Source organism: Rhinichthys klamathensis, unplaced genomic scaffold (assembly GCF_029890125.1).
Source record: "Rhinichthys klamathensis goyatoka isolate OS25496 unplaced genomic scaffold, OSU_Roscu_1.1 h1tg000009l_1, whole genome shotgun sequence".
NCBI lineage: Eukaryota > Metazoa > Chordata > Actinopteri > Cypriniformes > Leuciscidae > Rhinichthys > Rhinichthys klamathensis.
The window spans coordinates 5602555-5615618 of NW_026606562.1; the positions used below are offsets into that span (position 1 = coordinate 5602555).

The window sequence follows — 13064 nt, forward strand, 5'->3', positions numbered from 1 at the left end:
AATACGCCGCACTTTTGCCGTATAAATTGCCGATTTCCACGCAAAATATGCGGGGCTTGTATGATTTCATAATCCCCGCATTTTTGTTGCAAAAAAGAAAGTCACATATACACTCACCTAAAGTATTATTAGGAACACCATACTAATTCTGTGTTTGATCCCCTTTCGCCTTCAGAACTGCCTTAATTCTACGTGGCATTGATTCAACAAGGTGCTGAAAGCATTCTTTAGAAATGTTGGCCCATATTGATAGGATAGCATCTTGCAGTTGATGGAGATTTGTGGGATGCACATCCAGGGCACGAAGCTCCCGTTCCACCACATCCCAAAGATGCTCTATTGGGTTGAGATCTGGTGACTGTGGGGGCCATTTTAGTACAGTGAACTCATTGTCATGTTCAAGAAACTAATTTCAAATGATTCGAGCTTTGTGACATGGTGCATTATCCTGCTGGAAGTAGCCATCAGAGGATGGGTACATGGCATGGTGGCCATAAAGGGATGGACATTGTCAGAAACAGTTCTCAGGTAGGCCGTGGCATTTAAACGATGCCCAATTGGCACTAAGGGGCCTAAAGTGTGCCAAGAAAACATCCCCCACACCATTACACCACCACCACCAGCCTGCACAGTGGTAACAAGGCATGAAGGATCCATGTTCTCATTCTGTTTACGCCAAATTCTGACTCTACCATCTGAATGTCTCAACAGAAATCGAGACTCATCAGACCAGGCAACATTTTTCCAGTCTTCAACAGTCCAATTTTGGTGAGCTCTTGCAAATTGTAGCCTCTTTTTCCTATTTGTAGTGGAGATGAGTGGTACCCGGTGGGGTCTTCTGCTGTTGTAGCCCATCCGCCTCAAGGTTGTGTGTGTTGTGGCTTCACAAATGCTTTGCTGCATACCTCGGTTGTAACGAGTGGTTATTTCAGTCAAAGTTGTTCTTCTATCAGCCAGTGGCGGATTTAGCAAATTGGGGCCCCAAGGCGAAGGTAGTATGGGGCCCCCCATCCAATCTTTAAAAGAGAACGAAAAAAAAAAAATCTTTTTTTTTTTTTTTAAATAAACTATTACATGGCACTTTCTGGAGAGTTTTGTGCAAAGAAATATAGAAAAAAAGTAGGTCTAGCAAGTCTTATATTTCTGTAATTCACAGAGATCAAACACAAATATGCTGACTGAATAGATTGCTAGTTGAGAAACACTGCTTTAATTAATGTTTTTATGATGACTTTGTGAAAGGTTAACTAAACAGCATGAGCCGTCTTCCTGCTGGCCAGTAAGTTATTTGGCAAATTTCATTCATACAGATCTGTATTATGCTATAGTTTTTGATAGTGTTATACATTTCTTACAGATAATCACGATGATCATTGCGTTTGTCTTACCGAATGTGGTAGCTTTATGCCAGTTATTACAGTTTGTCTATAAGCTTTTTTTTATTAGGCCTAATGCCGACAGTAAAATGTTGCCAGATATTGCTGCGAAAAACAAGAAAACAAAATAATAATAATCCGAAATAAGTTCAAAACTTGTGTTTTGGAAATAAGATTAATATATCACTAACCCTAACATGCAACTTTCCACTTTAATAATTTTTCTAAAGTGTTACATTAAATCAGAAAAAACAAGTCCAGAAGACTACTGCCACCTTTCCATTAGGTGGATCTGGCAACACGGAGGCTGCACGCGCGCCCTCACTCACAACGCGCTCTCAAGCCCCGTTCACTGCGCTAGCTTCTCGCAGCAACATGCATTGCAAACACTCATATGAGGTGGTTTAAACGGCTAATTAATCATTCAGAGAGCTTGACATTTTATTTTTGAATGTAAAATATGACAGAGTTCCGGACCTCGGTCACCTCATAGCTGCACAGCCATGGACTTGTAACATATCGTTAGCACATACCACAAAAAAGTTTGTTACCTTCTGCAATTTTGCTAAAAACGTTTTGCTTTCCTCCTGCTTCCTGCTTTTTCAGCACTGCTTGGGTAGCTTCTCTGTCTGTCACTCTGTAGCCTACACTGTCTGTCAATAACTTATTTTTCTCCTTCAGTTTTTTGGCGCATTATAGCCTTGTCACTTTCGCACGCAGAAAGTGAGAATAGTCCAATGTAGTGAGGTGGGGGGCCCTCTCCTGTCTGCGACACTAATGATTTGATGCCTTTTTTCGCAAATGTTTTTTAGAAACATATAATTTGCAAAAAGTAAAAAAATAAATAAAAACTTAAGCATAATTTAATGGGGCGTTTTGGGGACCCCTGGGTAGCTCGGGGCCCAAGGCAATTGCCGACCTTTGCCTAATGGTTAAGTCCGCCCCTGCTATCAGCTTGAATCAGTCGGCCCATTCTCCTCTGACCTCTAGCATCAACAAGGCATTTTCGCCCACAGGACTGCCTCATACTGGATGTTTTTCCCTTTTCACACCATTCTTTGTAAACCCTAGAAATGGTTGTGCGTGAAAATCCCAGTAACTGAGCAGATTGTGAAATACTCAGACTCCTTTTGTAAAGCTACAGAACTTGTTTGACTCATCAATGTTTTGTAAGTTTGAGCCATGTGTTTATTAAGGTCTGAAAAATAAAACAAAATGAAATATTCCAGCACTTTCTGTGATGTAGTATGTTTGCTTATCATAGGAAGTAATAAGAAATAGCTCTTTACATTAAGGTAGTAGCCTAGTGAGAACAGGGTGTTAGGGAATCTCTTTTTCATCAAACCGCAGTTTTTGCAAGTTCCCGCAATTTCATCACATAAAATTGCATAAATATCCTGCATATTCCATCGCCGCATAATCAAGGATTTTTGCCCTTAACAATCACAAAAAAACTCCACTTTTATAATGGCTGCTACGCCCCTGTATTATTTGTGAGTTGTACACTAATACATTGGATTATTTTATTTATTACAGTTTTTCTTTCACTTTTGTAAAGTGAAAAGTTAATATAAATTGTATTTTATTGTTTTGATTTAGAGCAGTGAATAACTGCTATTAAAAGATAATAGGGTATCACTGTTTATTGCTGATTTTAAAGCTTACTGAACTTGAAATGATTTTGATATCTACAGTTCTATATAAATACACAACATAAGAATGGCCCCTCTGTAATAATTGTGGCCCCTCTTGTGCCCCCCAGTTGAAAAAATCCTAGAATCGCCCCTGCGCAGACGCGACAAAAATGTCTGTATTATAAAGTAGTTTGTTGAGTTTTGATTTGTGAAGGACTACACGCCTGTGCACATATATATTCAAATGTGCATACCTATGGACTAAACACGTGATGCGCATGTGCGCGCCATCTGCATTTTCGCGGGTTCGCGTTTTTGAGGTTTGCGCAGAGATACCGGATAATCGTTTGCACCTTCGAACCTATTTCAGGGAGTGCGTTCTCAAGACACCAGGCACTGTTTTGTGCGGATGGGCGGCCGGAGCGCGTTAAGAGTTTTTCTGTTAGAACGGTGTCGTGTTAGCGGCCCCTAAGTCAATACCTAATGATCTACGCAACGGAAGTGAATCAATTTAAAACGAACTTTAGCTTGACAATAGTGTTATCCTAATGCTGTTGTAAAGCCTAAACAATCTGTAACGGTAATTTCTATTATAACTGTAAAGCTGTTTTGAAACAATCCATACAATCCATACTGTTAAAAGTGCTTTATAAATGAAGGTGACGACTTGACGATGTGAATACAAACAATTCATACAATTCGCATGTTATTGTTTTTCAGGTCTGAAAATTTACCTTCCAGTGTGCAGTGCAATTTAAATTCACATACCCAGAGTCCTGGAAGACAAATGAGATGGCAGAAAAAGGACTGGATGACATCTTTCCTTAAGCGTAACCCTCAGGAACTGTCCATCAGGAAGCCACAAGCAACCAGTCTGGCAAGGGCCTCAAGCTTTAACAAGCACAATGTGGGCACTTTTTTTAAGAACTTGAAAAGAGTGTATGACACGCATGGTTTGCTAACACAAAATATCTAGAATATGGATGAAACTTTCTGGTTGCGTATGCAACCCACCGTTCCCTGAAAGAGGGAACGGAGGACGTAGTCGACGTCAACTGAATGGGGATCACGCCAGGGAGCCAATCGTCTTCGAGTACTATTGAACGAGCCAATGGAATTGGCATGTGTGATTTACATCACACACTCCACCCCCGCGGCGCGGGTATAAATACAGGAGTGAATGCACGCACTATTGCTTTTTAGCTAAAGAGCCGAGCGTAAATCTGAGTCAGCGGTAGGGTTGGGTATCGTTTGGGTTTTATCCGATTCCAGTACCTACTCGGTATTTTTTAAACGGTTCCGGTGCTTAAACGGTTCTTAAATCGGTACTTAAGAAAATAAAACCGCACACACTTTATCAAAAAATTATACCCTTTAATTTACAGGGCCAAACTGGACACAATATTAACTTAAATCTTTAAACTATATAAATACAAGTAACATATGGTAATAATAAAACCAATATAAAATAAAAATTCATATTTACATAATATCAAATGAAACAATATTGTGTCAAACAATGTAATAATACTGGAGATTAATAGAGATTACTAGCAGGCAGAGCTGCCAACTCTCACGCATTGACCGTGGGACTCACGCAAATGACCCTTTTCACACAGAAAAATCGCGGACAAAGAGGACACTGACACCGACAGACAAGACAGAGAAGGTTACTTTTTATATGGAACAAATCCACAGCTGTCAGATTCTGTCAATATTTTTACGAGATTCACACAATAAATAACGTTTTGGCTCTTTGAAATGTGACAGATCGCTGTAGCGCGTCAGTTCAAACGGCACGTGATACAGCAGCCTACAAATCCACTGCTTCTTAGCTACGCAGCGTTGAGTGAACCTATGAAAGAGAACATCTCTGGTTACTGGTGTAACATATCTCTCAATTGGGAACGGGACGCTGCCAAGCTCCTCGCGCTGCCGACCAGCTTCCTTTATCGGCAGAGAAATCAGAGGAGCAGATGGCGCGACATAATATGACGACGTAAGTGCGTCGATGCGGCACCCGCGCCATCAGCCAATGAATTGGCTTGATTCTATATGGGATTCAGACTATCGGCACACCCAGAGGGCGTTCTGACACGTAATTTTACACGTGAAATGCAGCCAAACCTTGCGAGAAAGAGCGCGCATGCGAGACAGAAGAAACTGTGCTCCAAACTGTGTAGCGCACGCACGGCTGAGAGGGAGAGAGCGAGAGACGTTGTGTGTGTGTGTGTGTGTGTGCCTGTGTGCCTAATGAAGTTAGGCACCGAAATCAGGCACCGAAATTTTCGTTCTTATTCGGTCTGGTTACTACCGTTTACGTCGGAACCGGTTCCCTATTGGCACCGAGTTTCGGTACCCAACCCTAGTCAGCGGTGGTCCAGCGGTAGTGGCAACGGTCCACGTCCTCGGGAACGGTGGGTTGCATACACAACCAGGACGTTACCCTTCAGTCGAGAACGTCAGATGTAGTCGACGTCGACTGAATGGGGTTCAACTATTGAACACGCCACTAAAGCTGCCACCTTCCAGTGGCTAGACAAAAAGCCTCCTGATCCCCCAGCAATTTAAAGGAACACTCCACCGTTTTTTTCATATCAAACTATCTGTTCATTCATTAGGATCCAAACAGAGATGAAGTTAGAAGCGGCCAAACACCTCCACGTTTTCCCTATTTAAATACAGTTACACGAGTAGTTACACGACCAAGTATGGTGACACAAAATAAAACGTGGCACTTTTCTAAGTGTGTAAAATGGATAACTATAATGTATGGCGGAATAGCACTTGGGAGCACTTCGACTCAGCGCAGTAATATCATCACTCCTGACAAATCCTCTCATCATCAGGAGTAATTACTGTTTGGTCGCTTCTAACTTCATCTCTGTTTGGATCCTAATGAATGAACTGGGCTAAGCTAAGTGCTATCAAAGTGTCGCCGCGCACCAGAGCGATTGAGTGCACGCACTGAGACGAGAGAGGTATGTATCAACTCGTCTTAGTTAAGGGAATAACAGTTTAATATAAAAAAACGGTGGAGTGTTCCTTTAAGGCGGAGAAGGGACAGGCCTTAGGCCAGGGAAGTCACTGCTGTTCCTACAGGCCCACTGGGAAAGAGTTCCCTGTACATGGAAGGAAGGGGCGCTGCGGAAGCCACATGCTGCCCGAAGGGAGGTAACGTGGAGAATACTCATATGACCTGGGCGGATGACCAGGCAGTACAACATATGGAATGTCACTGGGGTGGCTCCAGCCTATGACAGGGGGGAGACTCAACCAGAACACCGTAGGGATCGCAACATATGGACCCAGCCTAACACAGGTTCCACACTGCTTACGAGTGGTAGGCCTAACACCGGGCGTTGCGCTACGTACGATGTCGGAGGGGTGCGGAGGAACTCAACAGGGTTCGGTTAGAGGGAACTCAACTGGAGCAGAAATGGCACACATATCCTATCCAGGCCACTGGAGGGGAATGGCGCAGCAAGCCGACTCGTCGAACCGGGCTCACGGTGAAACTGGCTTCATGAGCCCACTGGAAGCAGCGGTTCGACTAAGGTGTCGCCCAGCCCCCAACTCTAGAATATCTGTCAGCGAAGCACTCTGTGTCAGTGGACATATGCATCTCGGGATTTTAACCAAGATGAAGGCAGCCACATTTCAGTGGCCCAACCTCGCTTGGAAACAGCCTTCCCTCTCTGCTAATTTCCTTAACAGATAAGAGCTGATCTGAGGTACTATGGCTTGCGTTCTGTGCACGTATAACCGCAATGAAGCGAACTGACAGAGAAAGCCAGGGCTGGGTCTGTCTCCTCCGGGGCAGCGCTTGCAGGCTCACTACCTGGTCCCAGCTTAAGGGAGAGGTAGGAACCTTGGGCACATATCCAGGCCGGGGTCTCAGCTCGTGAGAGTTAGCCGGCCCGAATTCCAGGCACAACTCGTTGACCGAAAGCGAGCAAGTCCCTACCCTCAAGTAGAGACCATGCGAGCAGGAGAACTGTTTCTTTAAAAACAAAATTTTTAACTCACTGCCTGCAGTGGCTCAGGGGCAGTCTCTGCAGTGCAGTCACACCAGAGATACGGCCCAAGAGGATAAATAGGGGCACAAGGCTTTTTTAGATTCCCTTGTTCCCTCAGGAACCTGACGATCAGGACGTGCTTCCCATGCTTCTGCATCATGATGTGCGTCAAGAAAAAACAGAGGCAACATAATTTTGAGGGTGGAGGAAAACAGCCTACTCCAACCCATCTTGCAGGAAAGAGAGCACTGAAATGACCGCTCTCAGGATCTCCTCACGGAGAGAAGACTCATTCAACGAATAGGTTCCACTTCTATTTGGCATAAGCACATCTTCCTCTTTTTAGGGGGTGCTCGCAGAAGTGATGGTAACTACCACATATTCCTGCGGTAGCCACCTGAACCTCCGCGTCCAGCTTTTAGGACCGGCCTGGAATCTCTATTTGGATGCTAAACTATTATTTATTATAGGCTTTGTACTTCGCTCGAAAAAATAATCCTCTTTACATCCGCAAAAATGTGCCTGGAAACACCACAGTGGAGCATTGCTCACGCTGAATGGCACGAATGAAACTACTGACTATTTCAACTATAGTAAAAAAAAAAAAAAAATTAACCAAACTTAGCAGCATACTGTCGCACAGTTTTTTTTTCTTTTTTCTTCTTTTAATCTGTTAATTATTTAAAGGGGTCATATAATGATACATGCACTTTTACAAGTTGATTGTACTGAAATGTGTGTTGGCAGTGCCTGTACACAACCATCATATAATGATAAAAATCCATCCAGTGTTTTTGTTTTACTCTCCTTATATGTTCCCTTTCGAGGGAACTCGAACTGCGTCGTAAGATCGACACTTTGGGGACGCTCCCTTAGCATGCGCCTCTGAAGTATGAATGAAACTATTCCAATCCTGATAGGTGTTGCGTCATGACGTAACATGTGACGGCATAACCGGATGCATAAAAGCGACACCGGAACAAACACACACTAGCTTTCGCTCTTCAGCAAGCGCTCTGTGTTACGACTGTCTGTCTTATTTGGTGTTGTTTGTCTGATTCCTCATATATATTATTATGGCCGAACAGTTCAAAAAGTGTGTGCACCCCTGCCCTCGTTTCATTACGGGTGGGGACACGCATGTTTTGTGTGTGGACTGTTTGGGAGCGCAGCATGCACAGGCAGCTCTCGAGGGAGCTGCCTGTGAACACTGTGAAGCACTACCCATCAGAGTGCTGCGCTCCCGTCTGGCGTGTTTTGATGAGCATGGTAGGGCTCGCGTTCCCCACGGATCTGGTCCCGCGTTTGTTGAGGCAGCGCGGCGATTGAGATCGTGGGGTTCGCAGCGGGATCTTGCAGATGAGAATGAGACTGCTGCGGCACTTTCTCATTCTTCGTCTGAGGATCCCGAGCCCACTGTGAGTGGTGCAGAAGCCCGCGTCGCGGCTTCTTCTGCCCACGAACAGGTCCCGATGCTTGAGCTCTCAGCTTCCGAGGAAGTGGACGTGCTCAGCATCGATGAGGACGACCGTGAGTTAAGCGCGCCAGTTCACGGTCAGGCTTATGAGGAGCTGGTTGAGGTTGTGACGCGTGCTGTGGCCAGACTTAATATCAGCTGGCCACAAGATGAGCAGGGAATGCAAGTCAGAAGCAAACTAGAGGAGCGTTTCCTGCGGCACAGATCACAGCTTCAGCGCCGGGGTTTGCCGTTTTTCCCCGATCTCCACAAAGAGATCTCGAGATCGTGGGATAAACCACACTCGTCCCGTGTCTCCAGCCCCAGTGTGGTTGATTACAGCAATGTTGTTGGGGCACGGAACATGGGTTATGGGAAGATGCCTAGTGTGGAGGAGGCTTTAGCTGGATATCTCTCTCCTGAGTCGGCATCTTCCCTTAAAGCCCCGGCGCTGCCTAGTAAGCCCTGCAGAGACACATCTGCTTTAATAAGCATTCTATGGCGATTTTGCAGGCATATCAGGCCGACCTCCTGAAAGATTTAGATGAGAGGGAGGGGCCAACTCCCGAAGATATTTCAGAGTTGCGTAAAGCCACAGATCTGTCTCTCCGGGCCACTAAAGAGACGGCCCACGCTATTGGCCGCTCTATGGCAGCTATGGTGGCCACGGAGAGGCATCTGTGGCTGAATTTATCTGGAATAAAGGAGAAAGATGAATCCTTTCTGCCTGATTCGCCGCTCTCGCCTTCTGGCCTGTTCGGCGACACCATTTCATCGGTCGTCGACAGGTTTCAGGAGGCGAAGAAGCAATCTGCGGCGTTTCAGCAGTTCCTCCCCCGTAAAAGTAAATCAAAATCTAAATCTAGTAGGGTCGGGCAAGCAGATCAGCCCCAGCCGTCAGCCAGCTCCTCACACTGAGCAGAGCAAAGGGAGAGCGTTTCCTCTAGAGCCCCTCCTCCGGGAGCTTGGCAACAGAGGAAACGCTCCCAGCATAAGTCCTCCAGCCAGAAGGGCGACCTGAGGGACGTCCTTCAGGCTAGGAGGGCTTCAGGAAAGAGGTCCTAACCGAAGTGGTAGAACCTCGGAGGGCTGTCCCCCCCGCGGCAGAGCAACCGAGGTTGTTCTCGCAGTGGAGCTCTCAGGAAATCGGTGTTGGTTTCCCGCCGTCTCTGACGCTTCGGGCCACATCAATTTCCAGCGAACGCACACAGTGTTGTTCGTTTCAATACCTAGCAAACGAGCATCTATTATGGTCACAAGATCCATATCGACCAAACCCTGCCGGTCTCTCGCTTCAGGGGGTCGAGAACAGTGCTCGGAAAACACCCGAGGCCAGCCTCGGGAGGCTGGTTCCCTTAGTAGATTTTGTAGAGGCATGGTGTCATCTTCCCAACATATCTGCATGGGTCCTGCGTATAATAAAATCAGGATACAGACTGCAGTTCGGTCACCGTCCCCCCAAGTTCGCCGGGGTGGTGCACACTGCAGTGGTTCCAGAGCAGGCTCAGGTGATGGAACAAGAAGTACAATCTCTGCCGATAAAGGAGGCCATAGAACATGTTCCTCTTTCAGACAGGGACTCCGGGTTTTACAGCCGGTACTTTATAGTTCCGAAAAAGGATGGAGGGCTGAGGCCGATTTTAGATCTAAGACATTTGAACCGTTCTCTGAGGAGGTTCAGGTTCAAAATGCTCACTATTCCCATCATCGTGAATCAAATCAGATCCGAGGACTGGTTTGTCACGATAGATCTAAAAGACGCTTATTTTCATGTCTCCATCCTTCCATGTCACAGGAGGTTCCTGAGGTTCGCTTTCGGGGGCGAAGCTTACCAATATCGGGTCCTTCCGTTCGGCCTAGCACTCTCTCCCCGCACGTTCACCAAGTGTATGGATGCAGCACTGGCTCCATTGAGACTTCAGGGCATTCGCATACTGAATTATATCGACGACTGGCTCATTCTGGCCCAGTCTCGAGAGATGGCAGTTCGGCATTGAGATGTCGTCCTTGGGCACATTCAGAACTTGGGGTTGAGACTCAACACAAAGAAGAGTGTGTTGGAACCGGCTCAGAGCACAACGTTTCTGGGCGTGGTGTGGGATTCAGTTACGATGCGGGCACAAATGTCTCCCGCGCGTATCAAGTCCATTCTGGCGATGGTGTCCGGGATAAAGCTAGGCCAGGCCATCACTGTAAAGCGATTTCAAAGGATGCTGGGCCTCATGGCAGCGGCATCCAACATTATTCCTTTGGACCTTCTACACATGAGGCCCCTTCAGTGGTGGCTAAAAGCCAAGGGGTTTTCCCCAATAGGGAATCCGTTCCGTATGATCAGAGTAACGCGCAGATGCCTTTGTTCTCTAGTAATATGGAAGAAACCTTGGGTCCTGTCCCAAGGGCCAGTGTTAGGAGCATCATGTCGCCAGAAGTCCGTTTCGACAGATGCCTCCCTCACGGGTTGGGGCGCGGTCATGGAAGGCCGCTTTGCCAGGGGTCTGTGGCAGGACCATCATCATTCTTGGCATATAAATTGCCTGGAGATGTTGGCTGTGTTCAGGGCTCTGAGAAGCTTCCTCCCAGACATCAAAGGTTACCATGTCCTGATACGATCGGACAATACATCAGTGGTAGCTTATCTGAACCGACAAGGGGGACTCAGATTGCGCCCTCTATACAGATTGGCGCATCAGATAATTCTTTGGTCCCAAGGGAGAATATTGTCTATCAGAGCAATATATATTCCGGGGGTTCAGAATCAGGGAGCAGACATCCTGTCGAGGCAGGGGCTGAGGCCCGGGGAATGGAGACTTCACCCAGATGTGGTGAAGTTGATATGGGAGAGGTTTGGACCTATGGAAGTGGATCTCTTTGGGTCTCGAGAGATGTCCCACTGTCCACTTTGGTTCTCCCTCACACATCCAGCCCCACTGGGGTTGGATGCCATGGTACAGGCCTGGCCAAGGCTATGCCTGTATGCTTTTACCCCGATCGCTCTGCTCCCGGGAGTCCTGGAGAGGGTCCGTCAGGAGGGCATAAGTCTTCTTCTGATAGCCCCGTTGTGGCCGCCCGAGTATGGTTTTCAGACATAATTTCACTCCTGATAGCTCCGCCGTGGCAGATTCCTCTGAGGAGGGATCTGTTGTCTCAGGCGGAGGGCACAATATTCCACCCTCGCCCAGAGCTGTGGAAACTGTGGGTCTGGCCCCTGAGGGGGTTCAGTACCTAAATGCTGGTCTATCAGCCGGAGTGGTTGAAACCATACTTAGCTCTAGGGCTCCGTCTACTAGGAGATTATATGGCCTCAAGTGGAATGTATTTTCCACTTGGTGTAGAGAACAGGAGTTAGATCCAGTTAACTGCCCGGTGGCTTCAGTTCTGGAGTTTCTTCAAGATCGTTTCTCTGCGAGTCTCTCCCCTTCCACACTTAAGGTGTATGTGGCTGCCATTGCGGCTTTCCATGCACCATTGAGTGAGGGGCCTCTGGGGAGGCACCAGCTGGTCATTCGTTTTCTCCGCGGTACATGGAGGATGAGACCGACGACCAGGTCCAGGGTTCCTGCTTGGGACCTGGTGGTGGTTCTCGAAGGGTTATCCCTGGCCCCCTTCGAACCTCTGCAGTCGGCTTCGCCTAAGGATCTTACGCTAAAAATGGTATTTCTCTTAGCTATTACCTCTCTTAAGAGGGTGGGAGATCTCCAAGCCCTGGCAGTGACACCAGCTTGCTTGGAGTTTTCGCCTGGCAGAGTTAACCCTCTGGGGACCAGGGTGTTTTTGGGGCCCTTGGGATGTTTTGACATGCACTGACATTTGTGCTTTTTTTCAGTTATTTATAAACATGTTAATGGCAAAGGTGTAAATTCACTCTATATAGCACAAACGGGGCTACCATGATATGTGAGCAACATGTATGTACAAGTTTGTATTTTTGAGAGAATATTATTTATGCATGGTTATTGAAAAACTTAAAAATAAAAGTTTCTGAAATAAGGCCACAAAACACATATTGATTATTTCTTCACAAGACTTTTGAAAATTGTATCACATATTCTAGAATATTTGCTCCAAAACTATGTGAGAATCATCCTGACTACTCATTCAGATAAGTCAATAAAGGCTTTTACATTTTTAATGACGTGTTTTGTTTGAGAAAGCTTTATGCGAGGAGGCGTGATCTCTCATTAATATGTGTGGCATTCCACACCTGAGAAAGACAAAGACCCTCCCATAATGGCCCTTTTAGGTGCTATCAGGCCATATCATTATCAGGAGCCTTGCACAAAGAATGAGGAGATTTAAAAAAGAATGGCTTTTAGATTGTTTGGATTTATTTACACACACACACACACACACACACACACACACACACACACACACACACACACACACACTCTGCTTAGAATAAGTGAACACACCCATGCTAAAGTTGACTAAAAAGAGGAATAAAAAATCTTAATGCCTTAATTAAAAAAATGAGGAAAACTCCAACCTTTAGGGACATGAATAATGTCCTTGAATTATTTGTGAATGAATAATGTATCGCAAATAATTAAATGTTCTTATTTAAAATACAGGGTGCATA

The 13064-nt window shown here is 46.0% G+C and overlaps 1 pseudogene; it reads left to right on the forward strand.

Annotated features, from left to right (window-relative positions):
• The first annotated feature begins 8105 nt into the window (after window positions 1-8105).
• Window positions 8106-13064, forward strand: part of LOC130094638 (interferon-induced very large GTPase 1-like) — a 32993-nt pseudogene continuing 28034 nt past the window's right edge.